This window comes from Leucopleurus acutus (assembly GCF_964270905.1).
Source record: "Leucopleurus acutus genome assembly, chromosome: 4".
NCBI classification, from domain to species: Eukaryota; Metazoa; Chordata; class Mammalia; order Artiodactyla; family Delphinidae; genus Leucopleurus; species Leucopleurus acutus.
The window spans coordinates 116,670,623-116,693,094 of NC_139146.1; the positions used below are offsets into that span (position 1 = coordinate 116,670,623).

Below are 22,472 nucleotides of genomic sequence, written 5' to 3' on the forward strand. Positions count from 1 at the left end.
GACTGCCTGCACTTCAGACACCAGATGCAAGTTCAAAGGTCCTCAGGCCACTCATTCTTCTGACTTACTGGATACAAACTCAGGAGTGCTCGGGGTCCAGAGCACATGGGCTCTGTAGTTTCGGGCACACGGGCTCTCTTGTTGAGGTGTGCGAGCTCAATAGTTGTGGTGCGCAGGCTTAGTTGCCCTGTGGCATGTGGCATCTTAGTTCCCCGACCAGGGATTGAACCTGTGTACCCGCATTGGAAGGTGGATTATTTACCACTGGGCCACCAGGGAAGTCCCAACAAAATGATTTTTTTCTGGTCAATTCACCTTTAAGATTTCTCAGGAGAGCGGGGAAGAGGGAGGAGACAGAAGGAAAAAAAAGTGAAAGGGAACCAGCTTTAGACAAATATAAAACTATCATTGGAGAAAGCCTAATAATCTTTCTGCTGCAAGGAGAGGAAAAATATTTAGATTTACAAAAACCCATTTCAAAACACATGCGCGCGCGCGCGCGCACACACACACCCACCCCCCCACCCCCACCCCCCACCCCCCACCCCCACCCCCACCCACCCACACACACACGAGTCCTTTTTTTTTTTTTTTTGGTGGTACGTGGGCCTCTCACTGTTGTGGCCTCTCTCCCGTTGCGGAGCACAGGCTCCGGACGCGCAGGCTCAGCGACCATGGCTCACGAGCCCAGCCGCTCCGCGGCATGTGGGATCTTCCCGGACCGGGGCACGAACCCGTGTCCCCTGCATCGGCAGGCGGACTCTCAACCACTGCGCCACCAGGGAAGCCCACCACGAGTCCTTTTAACTGGTTTAAATAGTAACTCAGACTCTTGACAATTTTATCAAGTCACAGAATAAAACAGCCAATATTTATTAATCCCCTCAGAATGGAAATTAAGGATGTTTGAGGAGGGAGGGAGTTTTTCTTTAAACTAAATGATCTTTCACACAAATAAGATAGACAATCCCCTCAAGAGATTTTTGAGGGTTTTAAAATATTTATTTATTTATTGGGCTGGGCCAGGTCTTAGTTGCTGCAGGCAGGATCCAGTTCCCTGACCAGGGATCGAACCTGGGTCTCCTGCATTGGGAGCACAGAGTCTTAACTACTGTGCCACCAGGAAAGTCCCAAGAGAGGGTTGTTTTTTCTTTTTCTTTTTCATTCTAAGGTGTCTCTAGAATGAACAATCTTGTTTATGTCAAAGTTCTTCAGAGTAGCCAGTACAATTCCAAACCATCTACTATGAAGCTATGTCAGGAAGTAGTGCAAGTTTATTAGCAGGCAACCCATGAGAAGTTGGCTGATAGTTGGTCAAAAATGAAAATAGCACTTAGAAGAGTTTTAGGCCCTAACCTTAAGGATTAGGTGCCCTGCCTACTTACTCAAGAAACCAGCAAGACTCTGAAGGCCAAAGAGATAACAAAAGTCCAGATTCAGCACAAAAGCCACACAATCGAGAACAGAGAGGCCTCAGCAGGGGAAACTCAAGGGGTCTCAGATGTGCATATTGTTACTGAGTCGAGGTCCTGGTTCGTGGCAGCAAAGAGCTTAGCCATACCTCGATGGCAATTATTTTAGCTCAATCAGCCAAAGACCATAAGGGACAAACCTGTATTCGAACACACATGTTGAAACAAGAGGGACTGCACACTGGAGAAACTATGGGTTGTCTCACTAAACAAAGGAAAAGATAAGAATTACAGGACTGGAGGGAATGCTGACATGTAGGTGAAATTTAAATGAAATTCAAATGTTTTAATAGGATCAAAACAAAGAAGTGTTGAATGTAAAGGTGGCAACATCAGATCCGGCCTGCCAAATTGAACAGGCTCTTGTTTCCTTGGAAACTACAAAGTTGTTTTCTTTGTTTTTTTTTAATTTTTTGGCTACGTTGGGTCTTTGTTGCTGCGCGTGGGGTTTCTCTAGTTGCGGTGAGTGGGGGCTATTCTTTATTGCGGTGCGCGAGCTTCTCATTGAGGTGACTTCTCTCGTGGAGCACGGGCTCTAGGCACGCGGGCTTCAGTAGTTGTGGTGCTCGGGCTTAGTTGCTCCACGGCATGTGGGATCTTCCCAGACCAGGGATCGAAACTGTGTCCCCTGCATTGGCAAGCAGATTCTTTTTTTTTTTTGATATCATTTTTATTTGTATTGAGTTTTTTCCCCATTTCAATAACTGGCAAGTGGATTCTTAACCACTGCACCACCAGGGACTCATTCAGTCATTCATTTATTCATTTTTCAAATATCTATTGAGGCATAAATATGTACTTGGCACAATTTAAACTCCGGTGAACAAAAATATCAATAGAACATGGCTCCTAACTTTGAGGGGCTCATGGTCCAGTGAGAGAGGCAGGCACCTTAAGAATATTTATATTAATGTAATCCTTATGTGGAGGATGCTATTGGAACACAGAGAACCAAGTCCCTACCCCTGCCTGGAGAGGCCTGGGAAGACTCCACAGAGAAGCTGATGTGTGAGCTCTGTCTGGAGGAAAGACTGGTGGACCCCAGGGAGATAAGGGAGGGAGCAGTTTTCCAGGCAGAAGGGACAGCATGTACAATGAGAGGGCTCCCTGTGTTCAAGGAATTGCAAACAGTTTGTGTTGACAGGGAGAGGGTGGGGATGACACTTGGAAAGGCTGGCTGGGTCAAGACAACCAGGAGGGGTCGTGGTTTCGTTGAACACTACTTCCAAAAGTTAGTCTCTGGCTTTCTTCCTGGTGACCAAACTCCACCTTCTATCTCTACCTTGGTTTGTTTGTTTATTAACCCCGTTCCCACATTTGCCTCTTGAGAGCTCTAATGTGGCCAAATCACTCCTCACTTCAGACACCAGCTCCTTCTTTCCTAAACCTCTGCCAGCTGTCTCCAGCCATTTCTCCTGACTGAAGCTAAACCAGCTTTCCCAGATGCAGAATCTTAGATTTTTAGGAACTGAAGAAATTTTTAAGATTATCAGACCGGTGGTCTTGTTAATCTTTTTTTTTTTTTTTTTTTTTTGTATTAACAGACATGATGGATGATTTTCTCCTGCAAAACATACTTCCAAGGGTGTACTTGTGCTGAAACCCTGTTCCTCTGTTTCCAATTCAATTAACGTTAATGGAATGCTAGTAATTGAAACTGACATTGGGACTTCCCCGGTGGCACAGTGCGTAAAAATCTGCCTGCTAATGAAGGGGACACGGGTTAGAGCCTTGGTCTGGGAAGATCCCACATGTCGCGGAGCAACTAAACTCGTGTGCCACAACTACTGAGCCTGCGCTCTAGAGCCCAAGAGCCACAACTACTGAAGCCTGCTTGCCTAGAGCCCTGCACCGAAACAAAGAGAAGCCACTGCAATGAGAAGCCCGCGCACCGCAACGAAGAGTAGCCCCCGCTCGCCGCAACTAGAGAAAGCCCGTGTGCAGCAACGAAGACTCAACGCATCCAAAGATAAATAAATAAATTTATTTAAAAAAAAAAAAGAAAGTGACATAATTTTTTTTTTTTTCGGTACGTGGGCCTCTCCCGTTGCGGAGCACAGGCTCCGGACGCGCAGGCTCAGCGGCCATGGCTCACGGGCCCAGCCACTCCGCGGCATGTGGGATCTTCCCAGACCGCAGCACAAACCCATGTCCCCTGCATCGGCAGGTGGACTCGCAACCACCGCGCCACCAGGGAAGCCCGAGAAAGTGACATTATTATAGGACTAACATTGACGCTGCAAACATTGGTCCTGCTTAAACCACATGTAACAAGTTCCCTGTGACTGATTTTGGGTATCTGATCTCAACCAAAGCTGACTTCTCTTATAACACACCTGAACCTCAGCTTGAATATTCCTGATGATGTAAATCTCATCTCTCATGAGCAATCATTCAATCGTGGACAGCTCCAAATATCAGAGAATTCTTTCTGAAACAGAGTAGAATTTCCCTTTCCATGATTTTATTTGTCCCTGTCCCACTCTTTGGTCACATAGGATAATATAATCATGCCTCCATATAACAGTCCTTTAAATATCTAAAGATGATTACCCTAGTTCCAATAACAGTTTTCTTTTTCTACTTTAAATATTCCGTAGGCATGGTTTCCATTCTCGGGGGACTAAATGGATCATTTCAATTATTGGGGTAGACAAAGCTTAAACTGGATTAGATATTTAATAATTTTCTCTCCCACTAAATAAGAGGAAGGTCAGAATAGTTTTAGGTTGAAAAAACACTTGTGTTGTACCCTACAAGGTTATTTTATTGGTGGGTAATTGGCCAAACTTAACTGTAAATCAGTGGGGTAACAAATGCATTATGGTACAGCCTTATGATAATTTATTATGTAGCCATGAATAAAATCTTGTTTTGGAAAAACAAAATCACGGAATCCCAGAATGTCAAGATGGACTAGAATGCTGTATTTCCACTGAATAAAAGGTCTAGTGTGGGGCTTCCCTGGTGGCGCAGTGGTTGAGAGTCCGCCTGCTCAATGCAGGGGACACGGGTTCGTGCCCCGGTCAGGGAGGATCCCACATGTCGCGGAGCGGCTGGGCCCGTGAGCCGTGGCCGCTGAGCCTGCGCGTGCGGAGCCTGTGCGTGCGGAGCCTGTGTTCCGCAACGGGAGAGGCCACAGCAGTGAGAAGCCCTCATACCCAAAAGAAAAAAAAAAAGGGAAGGTGTCCTATGGATAAAAGGGGAGGAGCTTGTTTGGGGAATTCTGTGTTGAACCAAGTTGCAGAGTCCTTCTCCACCCCCACCCCCCTTAAAAAAAAAAAAAGGTCTAGTGTGAGAGGAAAACAAAAACCAGAAAAACTTCTGTTTTTTTCCCCTGTACATCTGAATTGTGGTAGGAAATAAAATTTTGAACTTATTCCACAAAATTGTCATCAGGAAATAAAGACAAAAGAAAAAAATTAACAAATAAAAATAATATTTTCTAACCCATTCATCCCTTCCCCACACACACACATCTAATATGAAATTGAATACTTTTTATACTGCTGTTCTGAGATTAGTAAATTTTTATCATGTTTTTATCAATAAAATATTCTAATAGAATGATACTCTGATGAATTATCCATTTTTTTCTATAGCTAAATATAAAGTAAATTTAAATCTTTGCTTAATTCTATATGGAGAGCAGTAAAGCCATTTTCAATGTTTTTCATTTTATTTTTATTTCTCTGAAATCAATTAATTTGATCAGAATCAATTCTTTGTTTTGAAGATTTGGTCACATTTCGCCCATATCTAATTTTACCATTGAAGATTTTGCCACTATAATTTCTTCTCTTTTTTCTTTTGGCTGCGCTGCACGTGGGATCTTAGTTCCCCGACCAGGGATTGAACCCAGGCCCTTGGCAATGAAAGCGTGGAGTCCTAACCACTGGACCACCAGAAAATTCCCTATAATTTCTTTTTATGACCATAATTGCTACCAAATCAAATTTTTCCATTTCTAATTTTGCATATCTAAATTTTGTCAAAAAGATTTCATTCTTTGATTTTTAGTTAATAAATGTTTTTCTTTTATCAACTGAAAGTTTTGTTTTGTACTTCATTATTTGTTTTCCTTTTTTTGAATTTTTAAGTTTATTTTCTATGTGTCAACATTCTTATTAATACAGATTTCAACCTGATAAAGTCTGAACGAAGCATGTAAAATATTTCCGTTTAGAATTGGTTAAATCAGAGAAAATTTTTTTTTTTTTTTTTTTTTTTACGGTGTGCGGGCCTCTCACTGCCGTGGCCTCTCCTGTTGCGGAGCACAGGCTCCGGACGCGCAGGCCCGGTAGCCATGCGCACGGGCCAAGCCGCTCCGCGGCATGTGGGATCCTCCCGGACCGGGGCACAAACCCATGTCCCCTGCATCGGCAGGCGGACTCTCAACCACTGCGCCACCAGGGAAGCCCAGAGAAAAATTTTAATTAATTTTGAATATATACCCTCAAAAATAAATATTCACTTAATGTGGCCTTATCTGTTTATGATATCAAAAGGTAGGTTTTATTCTCCCAAAATAAATATTCTAAGATAAATTCAAGATTCCTTTGAATAAAAAAAAATACACCTTCTAAAACAGCGAGCTTATAAAATAATGCAGTGGATTGCTAGGCATACGTAGTGTAACAGGAAAGTATGCTCACAGAGAAAGAAATTTGAAAAATGACTATAAGTCTTTATGGAAAATTGTAACAAGGTCTTTACTTCATTTACTTTTAGCTATGTCATAAATACTAGAAGATAAATTGGACAGTTTGTGACGAAAGTTAGAAAATTTTTTCCATAAAACGAATTTAGGAATCTTTCCTGTTGGCTCTATCTTCCAATCCACCTTCACTGTGTTAAAGAGATAGCGAGTTCTTCCCGATTTTTGGTTCAAGTGAGTGGTTTCCGAATTGACTGGACTCTCAAGGTAGGGAGTTCCTGCTCAGGGTTTCCCGGTCACCAGATCTGTGACTTGTCCAACTTTGAAAATGATCGCAGCCAGTTCATGTTTCACATGCTGTGTCCGTGGGACAGGTAAAGCTGTGAGAAGCACAGTATTCCCAGCTGTGCACTGCTGAAGAGCATCGTAAGGTAGGTTTTTCACTTATTAAAATGCTTTAACAAGTAGGGATCCAGAAGAAGTCTGGTTACTCTCACTTTAGCAGGTATTTGAATTGCTGTCGCAATCACCTTCCCCACGACCCATCTGGCATGGATGGATGAATGAGCTATTGACGTTATGTGGCTTTGGTCACCTGGAGGTCTCCCATGCCGCGGCGCTTCGGCCCTGGAATCCAACCCCTGTGGCAGCAGAGCGGGGTCAGCAGTCACCTCAGGGCTCCACTGTCTGTAAGCTTTCTTAAGTCAATATTTAAAGTTTTCCATGCTATAAAAAGAGATGCGATTTTTTAAAAATAAAAAGTGTATCACTAATTTTATCATGTGCAGGCTTTTTGTCTTTTGTTTTTTCCCCTCTGGCCATGCAGTGAAAGGGCAGAGTCCTAACCACTGGACCACCAGAGAATTCCCTATCATGTTCAGTTTTAGGTGAAATCAATTTTATTTGATGTCCTTCTTATCAGTAAAATTCATTTTGAATTTGGTAAAAGACTGATAATTTATGTTCTTTCTTAGAAAATGCATGAGAAAATTATGAGGATAACTTTTTTTTTTTTTTTTTTTGCGGTACGCGGGCCTCTCACTGCTGCGGCCTCTCCCGCTGCGGAGCACAGGCTCCGGACGCCCAGGCTCAGCGGCCACGGCGCACGGGCCCAGCCGCCCCGCGGCACGCGGGATCCCCCCGAACCGGAGCACGAACCCACGTCCCCTGCATCGGCAGGCGGACTCCCAACCACTGCGCCACCAGGGAAGCCCCTATGAGGATAACTTTTGATCATCCAGGATTCTCCCCATTGTACTAGATGGTCTAACATTTGGCGAATCTAATATTTCCACATACTTAGGTCAGTTTCTATGCGATGTAATAACTGTCTGCCCTATGGCTAATGCAAAGAATAAATAGTGGTATATGAGAATATTCTGAATGGCCAAAATGACAGTCAAGATATCCTTCTTCAGTAAAAAACTGATAAGGTAAATAATCATATTTCTTTTGCATTTTGGGAAATAACTAGTTCAGTCATATTAAAATGTAAAGAAAACAAACTAAAAGAACTTAAGCTACCATTACATCTGTCTTAAACTAGAAAAAAAAAAGTAAACACCAATGTTGGCAAATGAAACAAAAATATTGACTAGTACAATGATGTTGTAAATAGCCCTGTAGATTATTCAGTCTTTTTGGAGAGCAATATAACAATAGGGGGCTTCCCTGGTGGCGCAGTGGTTAAGAATCCGCCTGCCAATGCAGGGGACATGGGTTCGAGCCCTGGTTCTGGAAGATCCCACATGCTGCGGAGCAACTAAGCCCCGTGCACCACAACCACTGAGCCTGCGCTCTGAAGCCCGAGAGCCACAACTACTGAAGCCCTCGCGCCTAGAGCCTGAGCTCCGCAACAAGAGAAGCCATGGCAATGAAGAGCAGCCCCCGCTCCCCGCAACTAAAGAAAACCCACACCCAGCAACGAAGACCCAACGCAGCCAAAAATAAAAATAAATTAAATAAGTAAAATTTTAAAATATGACAATAGGTATAAAATTATACTACTTTGAGAAATGTATAAGAATTACTCCAATCCAAAGGAATAAAGAATATTTACAAAGATATTTATGCTCTCCTTCATAACAAAAAAAATCTGAAAACCACAAATCCTAATCATGATTTTTCTTTCAACCATGTTTTAAAATTGAAGTATAATTAATATACAGTGTTGTGTTAGTTTCAGGTGTACAGCTAAATGATTCAGATATGTATATACTTTTTCAGATTCTTTTCCATTATAGGTTATTACAAGATATTGAATATAGTTCCCTGTGCTATACAGTAGGTCTTTGTTGTTTATCTGTTTTATGTAGAGTGTGTATATGTTAATCCCAAACTCCTAATTTATGCGCCCCGCCCAACTATCCTCTTTGGTAACCATAAGTTTGTTTTCTATGTCTGTGAGTCTATTTCTGTTTTGTGAATTTATAAAAATTAATTTTTTCGTAGCCAACATTCATTTACACGTTCCCACATCTACAGTTTTATTTTTTTTTTCTTCATTCCTTTTTGTATCTCAGGCCTTTTTCCTCTAGGATCTATATTTACTATTGGCTTTAGAATCTCCTTTAGTGAAAGCTTCCTCATGATGAAGTGTTTTATTTTTTAATTAATTAATTAATAATTAATTTTTGGCTGCATTGTGTCTTCCTTGCTGTGCCCGGGCTTTATCTAGTTGTGGCGAGTGGGGGCTACTCTGTTGTGGTGTGCGGGCTTCTCATTGCGGTGGCTTCGCTTGCTGCGGAGCACGGGCTCTAGGCGTGCAGGCTTCAGTAGTTGTGGCACTTGGGCTCAGTAGTTGTGGCTCACGGGCTCTAGAGTGAAGGCTCAGTAGTTGTGGTGCATGGGCTTAGTTGCTCTGCGGAATGTGAGATTTTCCCAGGCCAGGGCTCGAACCTGTGTCCCCTGCATTGGCAGACAGATTCTTAACCACTGCACCACCACGGAAGATCCGATGATGAAATGTTAATATTTTCTTCTTTCAGAAAATATTTTTATTTCACCTCCAATCTTGAAAAATTTTTGGCTGATAGAGAATTCTCAGTTCTGGTTATTTTCTTTTAGCATTTTTAAATATACCATTCCACTATAGGCTGGCTTCCATTGTTTCTTTTTTTTTAAATTTTATTTGTTTTATTTATTTATTTTTGGCTGCGTTGGGTCTTCGTTGCTACATGTGGTCTTCCTCTAGTTGCCGCGAGCGGGGGCTACTCTTCGTTGCGGTGCACAGGCTTCTCATTGCAGTGGCTTCTCTTGTTGTGGAGCATGGGCTCTAGGCACGTGGGCTCAGTAGCTGTGGCTCTCGAGCTCTAGAGCGCAGGCTCAGTAGTTGTGGCACACGGGCTTAGTTGCTCCGCGGCATGTAGGATCTTCCCCGACCAGGGCTCGAACCCGTGTCCTGGCAGATTCTTAACTACTGCACCGCCGGGGAAGCCCACTTCCATTGTTTCTCTTCAGAAGTCAGCAATAAGCCTTACTACACCTTTGGAAATAATGCTTCTCCCCCCAGCTGCCTGTTATCTTACTCTCTTATTAGTTATTTTTCATACTTTTACATGGAAATGTACAACATACACTAAATTAGAAATAATCATATTATGAACTCATGTACCCACTACCCAATTAAAAAATTATCAGCGTCATTCCAAACTTGTTTTATTCTACTTCTTTCTTTTTATGCTGTAAATACCATATACCATATCATTTTAGCATAAATATTTTTGTATGTATCTCTAACAGGTAAGAACTTTCTTTAAAAGATAACTAAATACCATTGTGATGTCCATGTTTAAATTTCCCTTAATGTGTTTAAAAACTGTCTTGTCAGAGTTGATAGTTCAAATCTGTTTTCAATAAAGGTGTATACTTTGTATTGGATTAATGTACCTTTTTTTAGTCACAACTTTTTTTTTTTAGTCACAACTTTAAAGAGATATAATTCACATAACATAAAATTTATTTTTTAAATGTACAATTTAGTGGTTTGTAGTAAGTTTACAGAGCTGTGTAGTCATCACCACTTTAGAATTTTTTCTTCAAAAAAGGAATCCCATACACATCAGCAGTCATTTCCTACTGTGTCTTCTTCTAGCCCCTGGGCAAGTATTAATCTATTTTCTGTCTTTATGGATTTACATATTTTGGACACTTCATATAACTGGGCATATAATGTCATATAACTGGGCATATAATATCATATAGCATTTTCATATATAATATTTATATAACATGTGACCTTTTGTGTCTAGCTACTTTCACTTGGCATGTTTTCAAATATCATCCATGTTGTATTATGTGTCAGTACTTTATTATTTTTGTGACTAAATAATATTCTATTGCACAGATATACAACATTTTGTTTATCCATTCATCAGTTGTTGAACATTTGGATTGTTTCCATTTTTCAGCTATTATAAATAATGTTGCTATGAACATTTGTGTACAAGTTTTTGTGTGGACATGTTTTCATTTTTCTTGGTATTTACCTAAGAGTAAAATTGCTGGGTCATAAGGTAACTCTATGTTTAACTTTTTGAGGAAATGTCACATTGTTTTCTAAAGTGGCGCCACAATTTTACATTCCAACCAGCAAAGTATGAGGATTGATTTCTCCACATTCTCACCAAAACTTGTTATTGTCTGTCTTTTTGATTTGGCCATACTAGTATGTTCAAAGCAGTATCTCATTGCATTTTTGATATTTGCATTTCCCTAATGACCACTGATATTCAGCATCTTTTCATGTACTTTTTTTTTTTTTTGGCCACTTTGTGTGACTTGCAGGATCTTAGTTCCCTGACCAGGGATTGAACCCAGGCCCTTGGCAATGGTCGGGTGGAGTCCTAACCACTGGACCACCAGGGAATTCCCTCATGTACCTTTTGACCATTTGTATATCTTTTTTGGAGAAATGTCTATTTGGATTCTTTACCCATTTTATAATTTGTCTTTTTTTGTCTTTTTGTCTTTTTTTTTTCTTAGTTGTGTTTCTTTTATATTCTAGTTACAAGTCGTTCATCAGATATGTGTTTTCCAATATTTTCTCCCATTCTGTGGATTGTCTTCACTTACTTGATCGTGTACTTCGAAGCACAAATGTTTTTAATTTTGATGAAATCCAATTTATCTGTTTTTTTTTTTTTTTTTGCACTTGTGCTTTTGGAAAACATTGCCTAATCCAAGATGGCAAAGATTTACTCCAATGCTTCTACATTTTCTTCTAAGAATTTTAGTTTTAGCTATTACATTTAGATCTTTCACCATTTGCATATTTGCATACAATTTTTGTATATGTTATAAAGTAGGTGTCCAACTTCATTTTTTTGCATGTAGATATCAACTTGTCCCAATACTGTTTGTTGAAAATTCTACTCTTTCCCCATTGCATTGTGTTGGCAACCTTATCAAAACTCAATTGATCATAAATTTAATAATTTATTTCTGGACACTCAACTCTATTCCATGGATCTATGTCTATCTTTATGCCAGTACAACACTGCCCTGATTACTGCAGCTTGTAGGAAATTTTGAAATCAGGAAGTGTGAATCCTCCAACTTTCTTCTTTTTTCCCCAAGATAGTTGGGCTATTCTGGGTCCCTTAAATTTCCATAAAAATTTTAAGCTCAGCTTGCCAATATATGCAAAATGTCCAGCTGAAATTTTGATAGTGATTACATTAAATTTCTAGATCAGTTTGGAGACTACTGCCATTTTAATGATATTAAGCCAAATCCATGTACGTGGGCTATATTTCCATTTATTTAAGTCTTCTTTCATTACTTTTATCAATGTCCTATAGTTACCTATTTAGCAATCTTACATTTCTTTTGTTAAATTTATTCCTAAGCATTTCATTCTGTTTTGATGCTATTGCAAAAAGAATGTTGTCTTAATTTCAGTTTTGGATTGTTCATTGCTAGTGAATAGAAATAAAACTGATTTTTGTACATTGATCTTGTATCCTGCCACCCTGCTGAACACAGGCTCCGGACACGCAGGCTCAGCGGCCATGGCGCACGGGGCCCAGCCGCTCCGCAGCACGTGGGATCCTCCCGTACCAGGGCACGAACCCGCATCCCCTGCATCGACAAGCGGACTCTCAACCCCTGTGCCACCAGAGAAACCCTGTTTTTTAAAATTATTAATTCAATGGCTTTACTTGTTCAGTTTTTCTATTTCTTCTTGAGGTAGTTTCAGTAGTTTTTGTCTTTCTAGGAATTTACCTATTTCAACTAGGTTATCTAATTTGTTCATTGTATTCCCTCATTGGGAAGTTGCATTGTCACAAAGCTTACTGTTCTGAGATTCAGTCATTAAAAAAAAGAAGCTCCTTGGACTGTTGCAAAACTTTATTTCCAATGTTAAGAAAAAGTTGATTGTGACAATTTTTTGCCATTGTTCTCATTCCTTTTATGGAGTAGTGAAATTTTGGATGTCCTCACTCTGCTATTCTGGCACTTATTCTGATTAATTCATCTATTATATATCCATTCCTCACTCTCTTGAGGTTTTTTTTTTGTGCTAAAAATGAATTTAATAAAGACTATTTTAGTACCTTAGCCTCTCCAGGAGAGTTGGAAAGCCACACTTGGGAACTCTCATCCAGGAACCATTTCCAAAATCACACCACAAAGCTGGCTCCATAAAGCCACCGTGTTTCTACTGCTGCTGCTCCTGCTATCCACAGATCCTGCTGCTTTCAACACTGACATCATCAATGCTAGATACTGGATGCTGCCACTAGAACATCACTGCTCCTTTGGAAAAGTAGCTACTACCATGGCTGCCACCTGCCCTAGCATTGATTCCACTAAATCAATTTGATTCACTAGTGTTTGTCTCAAAGTCTAATGTAGGAGAATTCTGACTGATAGAGCTGTGGTCATATATCTGTGCTCTGGCTGTAAGAAAGGCTGGGTAAGTTGATTTTTTAAATATTATGTTGGGTGGTACTCTTTGCTTCTTACCAAGACTCGTATGATGGGAATTCCCCAAACATGGGATGGTAGTCTCCATTTTCCATAAAATACTTGCTATGTCATAATTAAAGAAAGAATAGTGATTTGCACTTTAAATGCTTGCTTACCATAATACATGTTGCTTACCATAAGTCTTTTAATCTTAAACCACCTCCACTCCCCACTAATTTCATGTCATCTATTTTTTGAAGAAGTGGGACATTCTAATAGTTGAATTTTCCACATTCTAGATTTGGATTGTTGCATCCTCATGGTAGTTTAACATATGCCTCTATTTCTTGTATTTCCTACTTACTTGTGGTTGGATATCTAGATTTAGCTCCTTTTAAGATTTTGTCTTTGTGGTTGAATATTTTGGTTTCACCATGATGTATCTTTGTAAAGATTTCTCTGTATTTTTCCTACTTGCAGTTTGTTGGTATACTGAATCTGTAGATTGTCTTCCATTGCTTCTGAAAAAATTTCAGCCATTATCTCTTCAAATATTGTCTCTTATTCTGCCTCTTCTTCTAAACCTCCAATTAAATATGTTATATCTACCCACTGTATCCTATATGTCACTGGTTCCCTATGGCAATTTTCATGTTTTTATCTTTTCATGCTACATTTTGGATAGTTTCTTCTCATTTTTTCCTTCAGTTCTGCAATTCTTAAGTTGTGTCCAATCTGTTGTTAGACCCACCTATCTTTTGTTTTTAATTTCATTTATTGTATTGTTTTATTTGTATAAGTTCTGTTTGATTCTTTTTTTTTTTTTTTTTTTTTCTGTACGCGGGCCTCTCACTGCTGTGGCCTCTCCCGTTGTGGAGTACAGGCTCCGGATGCGCAGGCCCAGCGGCCATGGCTCACGGGCCCAGCTGCTCCGCGGCATGTGGGATCTTCCCGGACCAGGGCACGAACCCGTGTCCCCTGCATTGGCAGGCGGACTCTCAAACACTGCGCCACCAGGGAAGCCCTGTTTGATTCTTTATCAGATCTGCTATTTTTTTTTATAGTTTCCTCTTCCCTGGAGATATTTTCAAGCTTATATATTATTTCAACATAATAAGCATGGGGACTTCCCTGGTGGCACCGTGGTTAATAATCCACCTGCTAATGCAGGGGACACGGGTTCGATCCCTGGCCTGGGAAGATCCCACATGCCATGGAGTAACTAATCTGAGAGCTACAACTACTGAAGCCCTCGTGCCTAAAGCCCGTGCTCCACAACAAGAGAAGCCACTGCAATGAGAAGCCTGCACACTGCAACGAAGAGTAGCCCCAGCTCGCAGCAACTAGAGACAGCCTGTGCGCAACAACAAAGACCCAAGGCAGCCAAAAAAAAACCCCCCAAAACATAATAGGCATGGAGGCCTGATATCTCCTGGAACTGTTCATAGTGTGTGTTGATTCTCACTTGTGCTGGCTTTAATTTATTTATGTGCTGGTCATCATGTTTTAAAAAATATCTGTAGAAACAATCAGAAACCTAAGATGAAATAATGATTTTCATCTGATTCTTCCAGGCACTTGAGGCCCTTCACCTTTCTAGGACTATCTTAATCTAAATTCTGAGATTGAAGTTGCCTTAACCGCCCAGGTGAGGAATCTGGGTTATCCCTTGCCTTGAGAGTGTAGCCCTCTGGAAGACCTTAGTTTAATGGAGTAATGAGGTATGAGAGTCTCCGCCTGGGGTTGGACCTACGTTTTTGGCTTCTGTGCCCTTTGTCCAGTAAGGCCATTAAACCCAGCTAGGTTTGCTTCTCCAGGTTTTGACCTTCTCTTAGATTTTAGCCAGGTAAATTTCTCATTATCTTTTAAACTCTTTCAGTTCTTTTAAGAAGATTTAAAATAATATTTCATCCTGCTTAATTTTCTTCAGAAGGATTGGTTTGAATTATTTAGGCCATAGTTGCTGAATGCAGAGGCAAGTAAATAGTTTTTGAAAAATTATACAGGAATACCTCATTTTATTGCACTTCACTTTACTGTGCTTCCAAGATGTTACTTTTCTCACAAATTGAAAGTCTGTGGCAACCCTGCATTGAGCAAGTCTATTGGCACCATTTTTCCAATAGCATTTGCTCACTTAATGTCTCTGCAACACATTTTGGTAATTCTCAAAATATATCAAACTTTTAAGTTATTATTATATTTGTTATGGTGATCTGTAACCAATGATCTTTGATTTACTACTGTAATTGTTTTGGGGCACCGTGAACCATGCCCATTTAAGAAGGCAAACTTAATCAATAAATGTGTGTGTTCTGGCTGCTCCCCTGTCTCTCTCCCTCTCCTCAGGCCTTTCTACTCCTTGAGACACAACAATATTGAAATTAGGCTAATTAATAACTCTACAATTGTCTCTCAGTTTTCAGGTGAAAGAGTCACATATGTCTCAATTTAAATCAAAAGCTAAAAATGATTAAGCTTAGTGAGGAAGGCATGTCCAAAGCTGAGACAGGCTGAAAGCTGGGCCTCTTTCACCAGATAGTTAGCCAAGTTGTGAATGCAACAGAAAAGTTCTTGAAGGAAATTAAAAGTGCTCCTCCAGTGAACATACGAATGATAAAGTGCAACAGCCGTATTGCTGATATGGAGAAAGTTTTAGTGGTCTCGATAGAAGATCAAACCAGCCACAACATTCTCTCAAGCCAAAGCCTAATCCAGAGCAAGGCCCTAACTTCCTTCAATTCTGTGAAGGCTGAGGGAGGTGAGGAAGCCACAGCAGAAAAGTTTGAAGCTAGCAGAGGCTGGTTCTTGAGGTTTAAGAAAAGAAGCCCTCTCCAAAACATAAAAGTGCAAGGTGAAGCAGCAAGTGCTGATGTAGAAGCTGCAGCAAGTTATCCAGAAGATCTAGCTAAGGTAATTAATGAAGGTGGCTACAGTGAACAACAGACTTTCAGTGTGGATGAAACAGCCTTCTATTGGAAGATGCCATCTAGGCTTTCATAACTAGAGAGAAGTTAATGCCTGGGTTCAAAGCTACAAAGGACAGGCTGACTCTCTTGTTAGGGGCTAATGCAGCTGGTGACTTGAAGTTGAAGCCAATGCTCATTTACCATTCCAAAAATTCTAGGGCCCTTAAAAATTATGCTAAATCTACTCCACTTGTGCTCTATAAGTGGCACAAAGCCTGGATTACAGCACATCTGTTTACAACATGGTTTGCTGAATATTTTAAGCCCACTTTGAGAACTACTCCTCAGAAAAAAAGATTCCTTTCAAAATATTACTGCTCATTGAAAATGCGCCCGGCCACCCAAGAGCTCTGATGGAGATATACAATGAGTTTTATTTTATTTTCATGCCTGCTAACACAATGCCCATTCTGCAGCCCATGGATCAAGGAATAATTTTGACTGTCAAGTCTTATCAAAGAAGTACATTTCGTAAGGCTATAGCTGCCATACATTGTGATTCCTTTGATGGATCTGGGCAAAGTCAATTGAAAACATTCTGGAAAGGATCCACCATTCTAGATGCCATTAAGAACGTTTGTGATTTGTGAGAAGAGGTCAAAATATCAAATACCAGTTTGGAAGAAGTTGATTCCAACTCTCATGGATGACTTTGAGGGGTTCAAGACTTCAGTTGGGAGACGTGGTGGAAATGGCAAGAGATTTAGAATTAGAAGTGAAGTCTGTTATTTGTTTCTATGTGTCTGAATTGCTGCAATCTCATGATAAAACTTTAACGGATGAGGAATTGCTTCTTATGGATGAGCAAAGCGGTTTCTTGAGATGGAACCTACTCCTGTTGAAGATTCTGTGAAGATTGCCAAAATGACAACAAAGAATTTATTTTTAAAATTTTATTATTTTATTACTATTTTTTATTGGAGTATAGTTGTTTTACAATGTTGTGTTAGTTTCTGCTGTACAACGAAGTGAATCAGCTATATGTATACATACATCCCCTCCCTCTTGGACCTCCCTCCCACCCCCACCCCCACCCCCCTCCCATCCATCTAAGTCATCATAGAGCACTGAGCTGAGCTCCCTGTGCTATACAGCAGGTTCCCACTAGCTAGCTATTTTAACATGGCAGTGTATAAATGTTAATCCTAATCTCCCAGTTAGTTCCACCCTTCCCTTCCCCCACTGTATCCACATGTCTTTTCTCTAGGTCTGTGTCTCTATTCCTGCCCTGCAAATAGGTTCATCTGTACCATTTTTCTAGATTCCACATATATGCATTAATATACGGTATTTGTTTTTCTCTTTCTGACTTACTTCACTCTGTATGACAGACTCTAGGTCCATCCACATCTCTACAAATGACCCAGTTTTGTTCCTTTTTATGGCTGAGCAATATTCCATTGAATATATGTACCACATCTTCTTTATCCATTCATCTGTAGATGGACATTTAGGTTGTTTCCATGTCCTGGCTATTGTAAATAGTGCTGCAGTGAACACTGGGGTACATGTGTCTTTTTGAATTATGGTTTTCTCAGGGTATATACCCAGTAGTGGGACTGCTGGGTCATATGGTAGTTCTATTTTTAGTTTTTGAAGGAACCTCCATACTGTTCTCCATAGTGGCTGTATCAATTCACATTCTCACCAACAGTGCAAGAGGGTTCCCTTTTCTCCATACCCTCTCCAGCATTTATTGTTTGTAGATTTTTTTTGTTGATGGCCATTCTGACTGGTGTGAGGTGATACTTCAGTGTAGTCTTGATTTGCATTTCTCTAGTAATTAGTGATGTTGAGCATCTTTTCATATTACTTGTGATTGGTCTGTTTATATTTTCTAATTCTTCCTCATTCAGTCTTGGAAAGTTGTATCTTTCTAAGAATCTGTCCATTTCTTCCAGGTTGTCTATTTTATTGGCATATGATTGCTTGTAGTATTCTCTTATGATCCTTTATATTGCTGCAATGTCAATTGTAATTTCTCCTTTTTCATTTATAATTTTATTGATTTGAATCCTCTCCCTTTTTTCTTGATGAGTCTGGCTAAAGGTTTATCAATTTTGTTTATCTTCTCAAAGAACCAACTTTTAGTTTTATTGATCTTTGTTATTGTTTTCTTCATTTCTATTTCATTTATTTCTGCTCTCCTCTTTATGATTTCTTTCCTTCTACTAACTTTTTTGTTTTTTGTTCTTCTTTCTCTAGTTGCTTTAGGTGTAAGGTTAAATTGTTCATTTGAGATTTTTCTTGTTTCTTGAGGGGAGATAGAATTGCTATAAACTTCCCTCTTAGAACTGCTTTTGCTACATCCCATTAGGTTTTGGGTTGTCATGTTTTCGTTGTTATTTGTTCCTATGTATTTTTAAAATTTCCTCTTTGATTTCTTCAGTGATCTCTTGGTTATTTAGTAGCATATTGTTTAGCCTCCATGTGTTTTTGTATTTTTCCTGTAATTCACTCCTAATCTCATATCATTGTGGTTGGAAAATACGCTGGATACAATTTCAATTTTCTTAAATTTTCCAAGGCTTGATTTGTGACCCAAGATGTGATTTATCCTGGAGAATGTTCTGTGTGCACTTGAGAAGAAAATGTATTCTGCTGCTTTTGGGCAGAATGTCTTATGAATATCAGTTAAATCTATCTGGTTTATTGTGTCATTTAGAGCTTGTGTTTCTTTATTTTATGTCTGGATGATCTGTCCATTGGTGTAAGTGGGGTGTTAAAGTCCCCCCACTATTATTATGTTACTGTTGATTTCCCCTTTTATGGCTGTTAGCATTTGCTTAATGTTTTGAGGTGCTCCTATGTTGGGTGCATAAATATTTATAATTGTTGTATCTTCTTCTTGGATTGATCCCTTGATCATTATGTAGTGTCCTTCCTTATCTCTTATAACAGTATTTTTATTTTTTTTATTAATTTTTTTTTGCAGTATGCGGGCCTCTCACTGTTGTGGCCTCTCCCATTGCGGAGCACAGGCTCTGGACGTGCAGGCTCAGTGGCCATGGCTCATGGGCCCAGCTGCTCCACGGCATGTGGGATCTTCCCGGACCGGGGCATGAACCCATGTCCCCTGCATCGGCAGGCGGACTCTCAACTGCTGCTCCACCAGGGAAGCCCAACAGTCTTTATTTTAAAGTTTATTTTATCTGATATGAGTATTGCTACTCCAGCTTTCTTTTGATTTCCATTTGCGTGGTATATCTTTTCCCATCCACTCACTTTCAGTCTGTATATGTCCCTAGGTCTGAAATGGGTCTCTTGTAGACAGCACATATACGGGTCTTGCTTTTGTATCCATTTATCCAGTCTTTTGGTTGGAGCATTTAATCTATTTACATTCAAGGTAATTATCAATATGTATGTTCCTATTACCATTTTCTCAATTGTCTTGGGTTTGTTTTTGTGGGTCTTTTTCCTCTGTTTCCCGCCTAGAGAAGTTCCTTTAGCATTTGCTGTAAAGCTGGTTTGGTGGAGCTGAATTCTTAGCTTTTGCCTGTCAGTAAAGCTTTTGATTTCTCCATTAAATCTGAATGAGATCCTTGCTGGGTAAAGTAATCTTGGTTGTAGGTTTTTCCCTTTCATCACTTTAAATATACCATGCCATTCCCTTCTGGCCTGCAGAGTTTCTGCTGAAAAATCAGCTGTTAACCTTATGGGGATTCTTTTGTATGTTATTTGTTGCTTTTCCCTTGCTGCTTTTAACATTTTTTCTTTGAATTTAATTTTTTGTTAGTTTGATTAACGTGTGTCTTGGTGTGTTTCTCCTTGGGTTTATCCTGCCTGGGACTCTCTGCGCTTCCTGGACTTGGGTGGCTATTTTCTTTCCCATGTTAGGGAAGTTCTCAACTATAATCTCTTCAACTATTTTCTCAGACCTTTTCTCTTTCTCTTCTTCTTCTGGGACCCCTATATTTCGAATGTTGGTGTGTTTAATGTTGTCCCAGAAATCTCTGAGCCTGTCCTGTCAGTTCTTTTCATTCTGTCTTCTTTATTCTGCTCCTCAGCAGTTATTCCCACCATTCTGTCTTCCAGCTCACTTACCTGTTCTTCTGCCTCAGTTATTCAGCTATTGATTCCTTCTAGTGTATTCTTCATTTCAGTTATTGTTTTGTTCATCGCTGTTTGTTTGTTCTTTAGTTCTTCTGGGTCTTTGTTAAACATTCCTTGTATTTTCTCAATCCTTGCCTCCATTCTATTTCTGAGATTTTGGATCATCTTTACTATCATTACTCTGAATTCTTTTTTAGGTAGGTTTCCTATTTCCTCCTCATTTATTTGGTCTTGCAGGTTTTTACCTTGCCCTTCCGTCTGTAATGTATTTTTTTGTCATCTCATTTGTTTTGATGGGTGGGGCTGTGTTCCTGTCTTACTGGCTGTTTGGCCTGAGGCATCCAGTACTGGAGTTTACAGGCACTTGGGTACAGCTGGGTCTTGGTGCTGAGATGAGGACCTTGGGAGACCTCACTCCATTTGATATTCCCTGGGGTCTGAGGTTCTGTTAGTCCAGTGGTTTGGACTCAGTGCTCCCACCACAGGAGCTCAGGCCTGACCCCCAGCCTGGGAACCAAGGTCCTGCAAGCCATGCGGTGTAGAAAAAAAAAAAAAAATGAGAGCAGAACAATAACAAAGAATAAAAAATAAAACTAGAAAAATAAAAAATATATTAGAAAAAAAATACGAATGAAATGACAAGGCAAAACAGAACCACTACAGAAAAAAAAAAAAAAGGCCAGAAGAAGCCTTGGGGGTGGGGCCTAGGCGCAGGACCCTCATGGCCAGAAAAGGCCTTGTGGGCTTGGGGTCATGGCTTAGGCTCAGCCTAGACAGTGGGGGCCCCGGAGAGTGGAGGTAGAGGCCTGGGACCCCAGCAGGTTTGCCGGACCCAAGCAGTCAGGGGAGATGCTAGCTGCGTTCCCCTCTGATCCCCCAATCCCCCAGAGGTCTCTCTCTGTCCCCACTGATCCCTGCACCATGGGTGGGCTCCCCCTCTGGTCATGGAACCCCTCTCCTTCCCCAGCCACCCCTCACGGGTGCCAGTCCCCTGCTCCCTCCACTTTCTCTCCCCCCTCCTTCCCTGCCACGTCCTACCTGGTTGTGTGGGTACTTTTCCTGTCCCTTTAGGGGTCCGACGTCCCCCACCAGAGCCTGGGAGTTGCCCTAGTTGTGTCAAGAATTTAGAATATTACATAAACGTAGTTGGTAAAGCAGTTGCAGAATTTGAGAGGGTTGACTCCAATTCTGAAAGAAGTTCTACTGAGCAGGGTAAAGTGCCGTCAAACAGCCTTGCATGCTACAGAGAAATCCTTCATGAAAGACAGACCTCCTTGGTGTCTTATTCAAGAGACTGCCTCAGCCACCCACCTTCAGCAACCACCACCCTGATCAGTCAGCAGCATCAACATCCGGGTAAGACCCCCACTGGCAAAAAGATTATGACTCACTAAAGGCTCAGATGATGGTTAGCATTATTTAGCAATAAAGTATTTTTAAATTAAGGTGTATACATTGTTTTTTTAGACATAACACTATTGCACACTTAATAGACTACAGTTATAGTGTAAGCATAACCTATATGTACTGGGAAACAAAAACAATTTGTGTGACTCACCGTATTGCTTTATTGCGATGGTCTGGAACTTTACCTGCAATATTTTTAAAGTATATGTATGCCTGTATGGCCTGTATGCCTTTTATCTTATTAGGTATATATGTACACCTGAATACTCTTACACTATATGTAGGACTGCACTAATGCATGGAAATGTAAATATGTAATGCAAATTTAAAAAACAGGGCATGATCTTAGCAGTGATTTATCGAGTAATTCTGAAAACCTTTGACATCTTCATGTAATGCTTTTTTTACTTTCTTACACAATAAATGCAGTTAATAAACTGTGACCGTTGTTCTTAATCAAGTTATACTAAGAGTCTGCATACCTTTCCCAGGAGAATTGTCAAGAGAGCAGTAGTTAATGCCTGTATATTTCCTGGTTAAGAGTGTCTGCTTGATTTTTTCTACTAAAGGCAGAGAGAGAAATTTGCTCCTTGGTCTTTAATGAAGAGAAGAATGATTTTATTTCACCAAGTGGCAAATATTTAACACCAGTAGAATTTTAAGATTCAGGTTCAAGAAAATACAAAACCAAGACCCTACAATGGTAGTACCATGAATCTTGGCTATGGGTTGGTGAAAAATCCCTGTACCTGCCACCAACACCAAGACCCTTCTCTCCTGGGGTCTGGGATACGTGGGAAAAACAAACATAAACAAAAAAACCAAACTCCACAATCAGTGAATCGGTAATGGAATGTTATGTCTGAATTTGTTATTGTCTTGGATGGAGAATCAAGGGAAAATAAAAACCCTTTTGCCACGTCTATATCTTGGTGTTCTAAAGCATCATGTTAATAGCAATTAAAATAACTTTAATTAAATGAAAAAGGGAAGAAAACT

At 40.2% G+C, this 22,472-nt stretch overlaps 1 pseudogene across 1 annotated transcript; it reads right to left on the bottom strand.

Moving 5' to 3' along the window:
* Positions 1–6,317: 6,317 nt before the first annotated feature.
* On the bottom strand, positions 6,318–13,581 carry LOC309961142 (small ribosomal subunit protein uS17m-like; annotated as a pseudogene). Its single transcript has 2 exons — positions 13,516–13,581; positions 6,318–6,770 (listed from the first exon to the last, which is right to left on the bottom strand). The product of its transcript is annotated as a small ribosomal subunit protein uS17m-like (transcript).
* Positions 13,582–22,472: the final 8,891 nt, after the last annotated feature.